Consider the following 14,940-nt stretch of genomic DNA (forward strand, 5'->3'; position numbering starts at 1 on the left):
GACAGGAGTGCAGACACGGTGATGTCACGGTAGCATTGGCTGCTCAGTATGAAAGCATGCTACCTGCTCTATGGTTCATTGAATCCCTGGTTATGGTGGTACAACAGCAGTGCCATAGTATGAGCAGCCCTGACTCTGCTTAGCCAAGTGCCAAATGGGAGAGGCAGGCCCCCTTACAGTAGACCAACCCTTGCCTATAGGGCATCACTGTCTATGCTGCAATGTGCACACACATCTGCTGCTGGCCAATCTGGTGTGGGCTCAGCAGTTATGACCAGACAGTCATTTCGCACCCATGCTACTTCTGATAGTGTGTCTTCACATGCTGGTGTCACTCTAACAGTCTCCTCTGTGGATCAACAAAGGTTGAGTGTTTCCATACATAAAAGTGACAGCGAGGACTGCAGTGTGAGTTGTCAGTGTGAACACCCTAGACTACATTAGAGTAACACTGACAGCTCACCCACTATGTCCTGTAGTGTTAGTTTCACCCCATAATGGTGATGATTGCTGTACAGACCAATGACAATCTCATCTGTTTGTGGTTGTTGTGAAGTCTGATGCAACAGGAATCTGTCACATTTACTGACCATGGGTGACTCCATTCAGTACATGATATTTTAGCCATACTTTACATTGATATATGTTAATTGTGATATTGACAACAGTTCTGTGGTATGTCTTGACTTTCTTTCTTGTTTGCATCATTTGATAGTGGAGAGATGAGGATGGAGTTCACAGAGGTATGTCCCTTTTTGTCTGCCATGCACACATACACCATTATGAGTCTGTATGCATACCTGTTACTTGTGGCCTGTCCTAATCTTCCCTGTCATGATAGAGTTGTGTATGTTCATACTGTTACATGTTACAATTATGTTATGTCTGAAGCTCAATGTGTACATCTACTGGGTAATTTCCATTAGATGTACTCTGTCTTTCTGTTGTGGGGCAACACAATATCAATATTTAATGTGTGTGCTTCTCTACATATGGCTTGTCATGACTAAAAAATGTGTGTGTCACATGCTGTTGTGTTGCCTGAGCCTGAGCTTTGACTTGTGGTCACATCCTTCATCACCCACACCTGTTTCTTCTGCCCCCTATGTTTTCCTGCTCCTCCTCTGATACCTGTGGAATGTCATTTTCAAACATCCAGGATTCTTAGGGTAGTTCCGCTACACCTGCATCAGGAAGGCTGCCATGTGTTGTTCTTAGCATATTGTGCAGCATGCAGCACACTGTAACCGTCTGTGCTGCCTTTTCAGGTGTGTACTGCTGTGCACCCCTGGATGTGTCCAGACATCTGAACCTGGCTTTCAGTACAGCAAACACATGCTATGATGTTTCATGTCATGGCATGTGCTCTATTCTAGGACTCTTCTGCAGGGTTGGAAGGTTCTCTGTACAGGGTCATTAACCATGGCTCAAGTGGTTAACCACAGTCACCTGTTGTGGGGAGGGTAAACACATATGTTGGCATCGTGCATACTGTTGACAGGGATGTATTTAGCTTACTTTCTAGCTGTGCTCCTGTACTTACCCAGTAGTAGTCCCTCAGGTATTTCACTTTGTTGGAATGCAGTCCTTAGACCACTTTCCCTCAATATGCAAGTACAATGGGGTGTGTCACCATGATATTAGTTATGTTGCCATCCGCTGTGCACACCGCCTGACAGTTCAAGGATGGCAACCCCTTTCTATTGATGTACCCTTCTGCTTTTGGTTGCACAGGGGGTCTTAATAGGGATGTGGGTGCAGACTATTGCAACAAGAACACGGGGGAATTTGGCAGTGTTATAGAATGGGTGCATGGCATTTCAACACTCCATGGGTGTAGATGGAAAGTGTATGTGTTCATCTACCTTGGTACACATTGCTGCCAGAAACTGTGCAAGGATGCAACTGGTAGTTGTCTGTGACACTCCTATAGCATCTCCCATATGTTGTTGGAATATCCCAGATGTCAGTACACCTAGGCTCAGACAGACTTTTGTTTCAAGAGGTATTGGCTTTCCTCACAATGTATGCACAGACGTGTGAGGTCCCCATGTTGCACACAGCCTGCACCAGCTGTCTATTTAAGTGTACCTATCAATTATTTCTTGATGCGACATTTGGCTTAGTTGTAGCCTGGCTCTCTGTCTAGCTGGCTGCCTTCTAGGATGCACAACAAGATCTTCCTCCATGGCTTGTCGTACTGTAGCCTGTTGCAGTTCATTCACTGCAGGTAGCATTTTATTTCAGTATTGCTACAGATTCTATAGGATTCCATGGAAACAGCTTCCTTTCCTTGCATCACAGTATGGCATTTGCTAAGGATTTCGGAAACATAGTCGGCATTGCACTTTGTTGCATTTAAGTTGCATTGGGCGTGCACAGTGTGTTTTGGAATCCAATGAGTGTGCACCAAGTCTATAATTATTCTAAGCTGAATAAATAAGTGCTCAAGACTGATTCTAAAATCATGTCTGCAGCTGTTGCACTGATGTCCTCCTTTGGCATGCTAAGCTGTCCACAACTAGCTTTTGGAATCCAGCCAGCAATCTTGGTGGGATTCTCCCCCTTTTTTTCTACTGTAATATGAATGTGAAGTTTATAAGTTAGAGTTGTGGGTGAAAAAGACCCCTACAATTTTTTAATGATTTTCAAGTTATGTTTTTCAATATTGAAAAATCAAAAAAGCATAACTCATACTTTTGTAACTTGACAAAACAAGGGGGAAAACAAATTATAAAGGTACATAAACCAGTCCACTGGAACAATATGATTACAGTACAAGCTACAGAATATCAGTTTAGAACTTAGTTACAAAGTTAAAAATATGTGCTTCAAAGGAGCTGTTAGACAAAATAGTAGCAAATATCAAATACTAAAAATCTGTGATCCTAGTTGCTAATTCCATTTAAAAAATAAACAGAAAACAGATCAGCCTGAGTCCAAACCAACATATTTTCCAGTGAAATGAAACAGTTCTGATCTACAAGTCAAATTGCCTCAATAAACAACAATAAAACAACACAAGCTAGTAGTGTCCAACAAAAAAAGCTGTCCATAATACAAAACAGTGAAACATAATCCAGTTAAGCACATTATTCTGTGCAACATACAAGAGTTGTTCATTCATTCATTTAGACATTAGATGTTAGGTCAGCTGATAATACTTATCAAAAAAGCTGTAATGGCAAGACAAATTCACAAGCTAGGTTCAACTTCTGAATGTTTTTATGGTATAATCATTTTATTTTTTATTGGCACTTTAACGTATATGGTAATGGAAATGTCACTCTTGTAATATTCATCCATACATGTAGATATATATATATATATATATATATATATATATATATATATATATATATATATAATAGGATCATAGGAAGTTACTAGGCTATTGGCCCTGAATCCCTTACAAGCTAGCCAAGAATTTAGCCCATGTTCCAATATGTCAGCACCCTATAGTTATCCCGGCTGTACTTAAAAAGGTTTAATGAGGTACTCTGCTTTATGTGGAGAGGGAGTCTATTCCACAAAACAGGCAGTCTCCAGGACACAAATCTATCCCACCAGCAAGTTCTATTGATGTCACAGACCAGGTTGAGGTCACGCGTGCGGGTTTCTCGAGTGGAGCTTGACTTTCAGATATGCAGCAGTCTCATCAGGGGAGGATCTGAGATTGCTTTGTATGCCAGACAGAGGTTACCTCTGAGGAGTCTGTAGGAGACTGAGTAGAGGGGACAGGGCTTTTAGCCTATCTGTGTAGGGTAGATGTTTGAGGCCCTGGATTCTCCGGATGAGGAACCTCTGTGGTCTCTATAGCTGCTGCATGTGCTTTCTGAGGTACATGTTGAAAGGGGCATTGTACTCAGTAATGGGTCTTATAAGGGAAGAATAAAGGAGATGTTATGATCACCTTGTCCCTGGATGAGATACCTTTACTAATGAGGTGGGCCATGTACAAAGCTTTCCATACAGTGGAGGCAATATGGTGGTCAAAAGTCAGTTTGCTATCAACCTGGGTGCCCAAGTATCTCACAACTGATTTTGTGCTTAGTGCTTTATTATCAATGTGATAATTTGTCATTTAATTGGGTGAGACCCTCTTGGAGGATGTCCACATCACTAGGGGAATTGATGACAGCACCCAGTTTGCAGACATCTGCAAAGTTGGTCAACCATAGCCCACTAGATTTGACCTATACCTCTGAGAAGTATATCCCAAACAGCAGAGGCCCCAAGACCAATCTCTGGGGTACACCGCTTATTACATGTCTACTACTTGAGGTGGCTTCCCCTATTTTAACTAGGTGGGTTCTATCAGTGAGCCAGTTTGCTACCTATCTGGTAACATATGGATTGATGCCTAGTTGAGAAACTTTATCTATTATACCTGAGTGAGGAATAGTATCGAAAGCCTTGGCCAGGCCAAGTTAGGTGTTGTGGACCATCTTCCCCTCGTCTATGGCCTTGGTGATTGTCTCAAAGAAGTCAACCAAATTTAACAGGCATGACCTCCCCTTGACAAAACCAAACTGTGCTGGATCAAGTGCCTGGAGGTTGCCAATGTCCTTGTTAATGAGGTCCATGAAAATCCACTCCATGGCCTTGCAGATCAAGCTAGTTAGGCTGATGGGTCTATAATTTCCTGGATCAGTGGACACTTCACTTTTGTGCAAAGGGATGACAGTAGCTGTGCTCCACTTGGCTGTGACAAAGCCAGTATTCAGGCTTTGGTTGAATAGAGTGCCTAACGGTGCTGCAAGTTCCTGCCTGAGTTCATGTAGGATGCAGCCTGGGATGTTATCGGGCCCCAAGGAGGCTGTATTTTTTGCCTTTGAGAGAGCATTGATGACTTGCTCCCTAGTGATAGGGGGAGGGGGGCAGGTACTGGGGATGTCCTGTTTTACTGATGGGGGGACAGAGGAGTGAGATTTTCACTGAATCTGTCTACCAGCAGGTTGGTATATCTAGAGGGTTTGTGTACGTTGTGTCCTTGACCACCAATTCTGAACTGATCTGGGTGCTTCCCCTGAGATTGCCGACATATGTGAAGAAAGCAGTATGATTGATTTTAGTAGATGTGGCCAGTTTGGACTCGAAGTTTGCTTTAGAGGAATTCACTAGTGCTCTTACTTGCTTGTTCAGGCTAAGGAGAGATTGCTTTCAATTAGGCACCTGCTCCTTCTTGGTCCTGGACAGCATTTTTTTCCTTTTATTAGTTTATTTATTGTAGATGTCCACCAGACAGGTTTACTCTTCCTTGAGGAGGACGATTTTATCCTGTCTGGTATTCCTGATTCCATGCAGCTATATAAATGCTCATATAGTACTTTGGTGTAGGTTTGGACATATGTGCCAGTTCCTGTGGAGAGGGAGGGGGCTGTGAAGCTGTTTACACCTTCCCTCAAGAGGTTGTAATCAGCTTTGGAGAAGATTTTTTGTTTGACCCTAGCTGGGGAGGGGGGGAGTCGGGAGAGATGGTGACTTCGAAAGTGGCTGTTTTGTGGTCAGATCTTACCAGGGATGATGACACTGTAGGGATGCTGCACTGGTTGCTCATGTTGGTTAATACCAAGTCCAAGATATTTTCTTCTCTTGTGGGGGTGTCAACCAACTGGTCCAAGGCATTTGCATTGACAAAATCAAGGAATTTCTGGGCATTTGTGTTTTGGCATGAGTACTTCTTCCAGTCTATGATTGGATAGTTAAAATCACCCAGGATCAGGGTAAAGGGTTGAGTCTTGATAGATTCAAAGAGGTCCAGATAGGTGGAGTGGGAATCTTGAGTCAGAGCTGAAGGCCTGTAGCAATATATATATATATATATATATATATATATATATATATATATATATATATATATATATATATAAAACATATGATCTGCACTTGCAGCGTTTGCAATGTTTTTATTATTCTGGTTAATTTATTACAACATGATTGAATAAGTGGAATATTGCCTTTCTAATGTCCATTTGTTTTTACTGCAAGCTATCCTTTCACTACATGAACATGCAAACACTTCACAAAATGATATCTGTGAAAATGTAAAATGGAGGGAATTATTTAACTATCATTGGCTATTACTTTTCACTAACAGCTATCAAAGAATGAATGAATGAATCAATCAATCAATCAATCAATCAATCAATCAATCAATCAATCAATCGGTCAATCAATCAATCAATCAATCCCTTAGACCACTGGTTGTCAAAGCTATGACTCAGCAAGCCCAAAGGCACTCAGAAAAAAACAACACCTAACACCACACATACTGTCGCTCTCAGTGGAGCCCCAAACACTAAGCCCTTAAGGCAAGCAAACACACTTCCCAGGACTACCATCACAGGGGACTTCATTGTAAGATATACTGATGCCCCTCTAACCAGGCTGAACAAGGAGCAAATAACTGTTAGTTGCTCATCTGAAGCAAAGATACACCAAACCACACACACACGCACTCACGTCATTATGCCGCAGGTACCAGTATGATTCCATCATAGTCCATGTAGGTGTAAAAGACCTCAGATGTACCTCCCTGGACTATATGAAGATAGACATTAAGGGCCTTTCAGACTATGTGTCTCAGGCTGGTATGAGCCTAGCATTGAGCAGCATACAGCAAATCATGCATGGATTCATTACACTACAGGTACCAGTATGATTCCATCATTATCTATGTAGGTGTAAACAACCTGAGACACACCTCCTGGACTTTATGAAGAGAGACATTAAGGGCCTTTCAGACTATGTGTCTCAGGCTGGTATGAGCTTAGCATTGAGCAGCATACAGCAAATCATGCATGGATTCATTACACTACAGGTACCAGTATGATTCCATCATTATCTATGTACATGTAAACACTCTGAGATACACCTCCTGGACTTTATGAAGATAGACATTAAGGACCTTTCTGACTATGTGTCTCAGGCTGGTATGAGCCTAGCATTGAGCAGCATACAGCAAATCATGCATGCATTCATTACAGTACAGGTACCAGTATGATTCCATTATTATTTATGTAGGTGTAAATAACCTGAGACATACCTCCTGGACTATATGAAGATAGACATTAGGGGCCTTTCAGACTATGTGTCTCTGGCTGGTATGAGCCTAGCATTGGACAGCATATTAACATCAAAGAGGATGATGCCACAATAAGAGCAAAACATGATTTCAACAACTGACTGTCTTTCTGGTATCATTCTAATGATACCCACATTTTTTTAGCTTAGGAGGACAATGGTTAACAGACCATGTTGCTTTGCCAATGATGGTGTGTACCGCTCCCCTCTAGGCTTTTGAATATTAGATAAAAGTTTCTCCACATCCATATAACCTATTTTAGGCAATGCCAAATTGACAAACCTACTGACATAGCAAAATCAACTTAACTGAACCTCACAGTGTTACTGCTCAATGCCAGGACCCTAAATAAAAACTACACTCCCTGCAAGCCCTCCTCACACCTGAGGATACAGACATTTGTGCAGTTACTGAGACATGATTTAAAGTGGCAGAGAGCACCCTAGCAGTGCAGGTTTCCATGCCTTCTACACTTTTAGATCTGTAGCTGCACAGACAAGGGTTAAAGGAGGAGGTGTCTCAATATATATCACTAACACGCACACCTCTAGGGTAGTCAAACAGGTTGATGTGCCAGAGTTCCTCCATGTGCAAATCACCATAGACAAAATCCTGTACCATATCCTAGCCAGCTGTAGGTTACCCACCATGTCGCATAAAGCGCACAATTCATACTTGGACCTACTGGAGACACTTATCATTCAACCTAACACCCTACTCATAGGAGACTTTAATTACCTCTCTATAGACAGGGAATTCTACATGGCCTCATATCTAGAGGCACAGAGATTCCTGGACTTCGTAAGAACAAACACTTTTGTCCAAATAGTGAATACACCTACTAGAGATTCCAACACACTGCACCTAATGCTCACAAATACGGGAGAATGCTGCACCCCCAATGTCTCATCCCCCCTGGTAAGGTCTGACCATGAAGCTGTCTCCTTCAAAATCAAAATCAACTCTGTAATCCCATTAAAACCGTAACAATTATGTACTATTCCAAGACAATTTACTTTTATTATGTGATGGTTTATCAAAATGCAATGCCCCTCCAAACCCTAAGAACACAGCAGCTTGTCCTGAATTGTCTCAAAAACTCTGCACAACCATGTCAATGCCTGCATAGAGGCTACCATAAGTAAGCCCAGGACTAGCCCCAGAAACAAACCTCCCTGTTGGCATCCCAAATTAAACAGGACATATACCAAAAGGAAAAGAGATATGGCAAAAATCAGGAAAGGTAATTGCCATAAAGGTAAAAACTCTCATTAAAGTAAATAGGTAACTAAGAGAGTTAATTAGGTCAAGCAAAGCCAACTTTGAGGTTAAGATAGCCTCTCAAGTGAAGGATAACCATAAAGCCTTTTACAGCTATGTCAGAAACCTCAAGGGCAGTACACAGCAATGTGCTGAAATGGTAGTTGATGGTGCTACATTCACAGAGCCTGGCAATATAGCAAACCTATTAATGCATAAATTAATTTCCAACTTTACCCCCCTACCCAACCCCCAACCATCCCTCCAAAAATACCATCAAATATAAGCCCTCCAACTGGAACAAGGGAGCATGTACTGGCTGCACTTACTAAAGTCAAGGGCACGGCCTCAGAGGGCCAGATAACATCTCAGGATTCCTCTTGAATAGTCTAAAATAGGACTTATCAGAACTCATGGACTCATTATTTAACTATAGTCTTAAAACAGGCTTTGCACCACATGAATGGAGGACTGCAATGCTCATCTCCCTTTCATAAGGGATGACGTTCAACAGATCCTGGAAACCACAGACCCATTCATCTGAATAGTCTTATTTGCAAAATCATGGAAAGGATTATGGAAATTATGAACAAGGACACAGGAGACCTCCAGACACTGGAGCCATCCCAGTTTGGCTTTGTCAAAGGAAGGCCATGTTTACTGAATCTGGTAAATTTCTTTGAAAAGTTCACTAAGGCAATGGATGATAGGAAACAGTGCTTACTGCATACCCAGATCTGGCTAACGCATTTGATACAATATGCACTCGGGCATTGTCAACAAACTTATGGAACTAGTTATAAACCCCCTTTATAATATGCAGGATAGCTAGCTGGCTCACTGATAGGACCCAAGAGGTTAGAATCAGTGAGGCCACCTCCACAAAGAGGCCAGTCCCCCAGGGCTCTTTCTAGACCCACTCCTCATTGGTATGCACTTCTCGGGTGTCAAAGCTAATGTCAAAGGCCTCTGGCTACCCAAGTTCATAGATTGTTGCTTGGGAGCAGTCATTGAATCCCACCAAGATGAAAACACCCTTTAGGAAGGTCTAATACAGACAGACACTTGATGCCAAAGCCATGGCTTAAAACTCATTACCAAGAAATTCATTATAGTACCTTTTGGGAGGTCTGCCAATCTAGGTAACTACACCATCAATAAAATGCCCTTAAAAGTTGATTCACTAGTCAAGTATCTGGGAACTCATGCTGATAGTAACCTAGCCTTTGACCAACATGTGTTCAAGGTAGTAAGAAAATCCTTCTATATTGCTCAAGTTATCAGGAAGAGCATGGCATCTAGGTCCAGAGAGGCCATCATATCACTGTACTCAGCCCTCATCAGATCCATCATAGAGTATAATGCCCTCTTTGGAGTGTACCTGACCAAACACATGTAGCAAATTGAATGTCCACAAAGGCTCCTTACAAAAAGACTACAGGGAGTAAACACAACGGCCTATGCTGATCACTACAAAGCCCTTGCTCTTTGCTCTGTATCATACAGACTTCTGAGAGGTGATCTTTGCCTAGTGTACACGGCATCCCTAGACCCAGTTATAATGAATCTTTTTCACATCTGCAAAACAAACAGCATCAGAACTACTGTATTAAGAAACCTAAAGTTTGGTTGCTACATAAATACAACACATTGGATATACAGGTATGTTTTGCAGAGAATTCCCATTCTCTGGAACAGGCTCCCTATCCACATGAAACAGGAATTCCTCCCTATCCCTATTTAACTTCAACTTGGACCAGTGGATGGGTAATCAGAAATTCACCCCTGGCCTGGCTCTTATGTCTCTGATGGACAAAGGCAGTCAGAAAAATCGTCCCTATATAAATCAAATTTATGGGTCACATTTATGTTGCACAGCTGGCTTTATAAGGGCCCTAATGGTTGTTAGCCTAGTGTATACCTATGAAGCTATGAATGAAAGAATGAAGATTCAGGAATGAACGAATACATGCATGAATGAATGATGAAGATTTGCTGTAGATCAAGGATCACTGTGGAAGTGCCCATGTACTGGAAAACAACAAGTGTGGTATCCTTGTACAAGGTGGGAATCTAGGAAAGTCTAGGGAACTAGATATCTTTGTACAAGATGGGAATCTAGGAAAGCCTAGGGAACTATAGACCTATGAGTCTAACAGCAGTGGCATGGGGGAGTCATGAAGATAATCCTGACAGAAAAGCTGCTTGTTTTCCTAGGGGACAACAATCTCCAAGTCAACAACCAAGATGGACTTATGCCCAGAAGAAGGTGCCAGTCAAACCTGATCCAATGCTGTGACTGGATTACATGGTAGCTTGCAGGAAAGCACCAGTAGACATGGTTTGCCTGAATTTCTCCAAGGCCTTTGATTCATATATTTTTTTTCAAAGGTTGCTTGTAGGACAGCTGGAGGGGTTATGGGCAGGGTCAGTCATGGCTAAAAAACTGGATTGCTGCATAGCTGAGAGGCAGGGCGCTGAATGTTATAGTGCAAAGATGGTATCAGGAATAAGGAATGTGATAAGTGGAGTAATGTTGGTATTGGTCCTGGATCCGCAGCTCTTTAATGAGTGTTTGTTTCATGTATAGCTGAGAGAATGGAGAACAGAGGCAGCCTCTTCACTGATAACACGAAGTTGGTTGCAACAGCAGTGGATGGAGGCACAGCTCACAGCTCTAAACAAGGATTAAAGGCTAAGTTGTCTCAAAGTTGACTGTTGGGGTTCATTGCAAACAAATGCAAAGCACTGTACTTGGGCATGAACAATCCTCATATGAACTATCAGCTGGCAGGAGTGGAACTGAAGGGACTAGAGCAGGAAAGGGTTCTGAGAATGTTGATCACAGCTGGTCTTGGCAATTAGGAGTAGAGTGAGAAAACAGTGTCACTAGCCAAAAAAATGTTGGGGTGTATCATCAGGAGAATAGGCTCCAGAAGCAAAAAGCTTTACCAGGCCCTGGTCAGATTACACTTTGAGTACTATATGATGTTTCTAGAGGGATTCCAAGAAGGAGAACATTATGTTGCTGAAATGAGTTCAGACAAAAGCCAGCAGAATGGTACTTTGGATGGATAGGAATGGATATGACCAAAGAATACAGGAGTTATAGCCTTACTTACTAGATACTAGAAGAGACAGAGTGGACATGATATGGATGCATGAGATCATGTTATGAAGATGTAAAAGGGTTGTTCTCAACAAGAACAGAGGATGGAGGAGAGGCACAGCAACTAATATCTGCAAAAGAATGCCCTCATGGAGAGGCCTGTGAACCCATAGAATGTACTACTGGAATGGAAGGTGTACAGGTGATCCATAGAAGTATTCAAGACAGCTTGGGTAAGTGGAAAAGATGTGAGTGAGAAGGTACAGAGAGGATGTGGAATGCTGAATGCATTTAAAAGACAGACTAGACAGTCTTATCTTCTGCTATCAAACAAATACAATGTAATGTTAAACTGTTTTAATTTCTTTCATCATGTTATATTGTAAAGAACCAATAACAGGTTTGCTGTCTTTCTATGAGTTGCTTCTAGGTAATCTGCTTTATTACACAGATAAGATCTCCAGAACAGCACTCATTATTGTTGACAAACTCTACCAGCTGTCCAAAAACAGGAATAGCTTCTCTTTCTTCTCTTTTCTAGTTGTGATGAGTTTTCCTGTACCTGCAAAAATAGCAGACAGGTGAAGGGAGACTCTATAGACTGTCAAGAGATCTGTGGAGACCTTTTCAGATCTATTTTCAGTGCTAGGCAACAGACAGACTACAGCAAATATGTGCTGGTAAACATGGATCAGTGCAACATTTAGCAAAATATTGCACATTACTGCAACGAACCAACTGTAACCAACAGTAAATAAACCATGAAGAGCAAGAACTATTGAATGAAGTTACTTATAGCAGCTAAAGTGAGGCTGCAAGTGATAAGAACCATTGAGTTAACTAGTAATGAAGGGAGCTGGAAGCAAAGCCTGCAGGAGGTGTGAGAGGGGATAGATGGGTCAGGTGTGTTAGGTACAGCATGAAGGCTTAGCTTAGGGAACTCTAGGAGGAGGGGGTAAGACTGAATGGACCAGAGAGTGGGTGCAGTGACAGGTGAGGTTAGAGAACTGAAACAGCTGATAGGAGAGCTGAGACAGAGGATGCAATAGTTCTTTGAGGAGAAGTAGAAATGATAGTTTAAAACAGCAATAGCAGGTGCAGAACTGAAGGACATTCCTTTGGTGGTGGTTACCTTCAAAGGCAGTATGAGAACATATCTCTCTCCCCCTGCATCTATGTATTAGTTTGTTTTGGTATGACAAGGTATTGCTGAACTTGTGAGTAATGAACTGCGTGCATCTTTGTCTGCATGTGTCTGAGTAATGTCCTAAAATCAGCTGGAGGAGTCTGTTTTGGTGGAACTCAAAACATCCATGGTGGCCCTTTTAAGAGAGTTCCACACTTTTAGGATGGATTATAGACACAACCAAAAGGCTTTAGAAACTGTCCTTAACAAATGGCAGAAGGGAGCAGAGGTTTCAGATCAGTGCATTTCTAAAATGAAGGTATGAGTGGATAAGCTTAATCCAGTGCCTAAGTTAACACAAATGAACAGAGAAATGAGGAGGAATGTGGGTTGTACTGGGAATTATACTAGGATGTGTAATGTTGTGCGTCTGATGTTCCTTTCCAGAGGGAGCCAAAGCAGATGACTGTACTGACTTTAATAAGGGTCAATTATTGATATTCCCATCAGCTGAGCTCACTTCGTATTCCGTTACATGTGTCATTATAGGTAACCATTTAAAATGCTGAAACCCCCTTTAGCAAGTCCCAAAATGCTGAGACTGAATGGCCAAAAAGAAAGACTTCACATACACTAAGTCCAAAATGGCCATTTCTTGAAATACTACCTTTTCACTGAGGTATGTCAGTCTTCGAGTTAGTATATATAAGTTCAGGGTTTGTGGGGGGCTTGTTTTCCTGCAAAACTCAAGTTTAAAGGAGAAGAATGATGGTCGGTATTTGCTCTTCTCCTGCATCTTCCGTCTTTATTTTCAGTATGTGAGAAGGCATATCATTAGCCATTTACTGGAAATAAGACTTTACTGCTGCATACTGTAGTCGTATGGTTTCTCATGGAGTGGCACCCTCCTGTGCATCCTGTGACTCTTGCTATGGCACTGCACTGCTGCATACATGCATGTGAGCATCACATCCAAATGAGTTTCATGCCGAAAGAGCTGCCCGCCTCCCACACTGCACCTTTCTGGACTACAATGCTGTTTACATGCAGATGGCAGCGCCCTCTGTTCTGCTGTATGAATGTTAACTGAGCACAGGATGTTAAGGTTAGGAGCTGTATAACAAACGTCCTCCTGTTGCCCAGAATTTGAATCTCTCAGTCTCCATATGTGCATTGTGTATCTCTGAGGATGTCACTTAACCAGTGATCTCTGGTATCCACGATACGAAAGCCCTTTTGAGTATCGGGGTATACTTGGTTAACAAACTGAATAAACACTTCTTTCTTTTCGCGGGGTACAGTCTGTATAAAGCATATGACCCAGGAATGACTACAGTACCTGTATTTTTTTCTTTTTGTTGTGAGGGCACCTTTCAGCACATGATAACCATTCAAACACAGAGAAGCTGTTGCACCTAATAAATGTGTTTGCTTTTCTGCAACAACCACAGATGAGGAGCCACCAAAATATTTTTCTTCCTCTCTGTTGGTTTTTGAACATCAGTACATTGGAAAGTGACAGGTGCTTTATTTATGAGCTCAGCAGTGGGTGTTGATGTGTTAAGACTGGTCATGTGATATAATTAACTGAGCTGTTTGACTTTGCTGAATCTGCTGCTCTAATTCCCCAGCTGTTAGCTTCCTGCGAATGGATATATGAAACAGAATGATTAGAGAGACAGCTCATACTGCCACATCTGTGTAATGCTGTCCACAATGGGAAAGTCAATACGTACTCTGTCTCTGACATAAAAGTTAGCATACTCCATTATACAAAAGGATTTATGTTTCTGAAAGCTCCCAAAAAAGAAATGGCACTTTAAGGAACAAAGCTACATATAAAATGTTACATAGACTGCTGTGCATATTTGTAATATGATGCATGCATGACTATAAAGCTTCCTGAAGTTTAATTCTTCAGCTAGCAAAGGCATATGTGAATCAGAGACAATGCACACCTCATAGTGAACTGTTTGCCTTATAAAACAAGTACAGGTATTTTGCAGGAAGGTGCAATACAAACTTTTAAACGTTGCAGTCATGCTGTAATATATGCATGGTCACATACTGTGTTTTATTGACTTGACAGTTCAGTTTCACCAGCAGCAAGTATTTTATAGGGCAAAGGGTAATAAAGTAAACATGGTAAAAATCAGATACAGGTCAATTGAACAACATATTTTACATCAAGAGCTGAACAATCTACAGAAAAGGAACAAAACAAGTTTTGCTGAACCTTGGAGGTTTTTGTTTTTCTTTTTTGCAGGGAGCAAGCATTATCACACTTAAATATACCTACTCTAAGTTGCACAACAGTGGAGGGAAAAGTCAATTACACTGCTGTCAAAAGTCATTTAG

Source organism: Protopterus annectens, chromosome 12.part0, assembly GCF_019279795.1.
Source record: "Protopterus annectens isolate FY-2018-M chromosome 12.part0, PAN1.0, whole genome shotgun sequence".
Taxonomy (NCBI): domain Eukaryota; kingdom Metazoa; phylum Chordata; order Ceratodontiformes; family Protopteridae; genus Protopterus; species Protopterus annectens.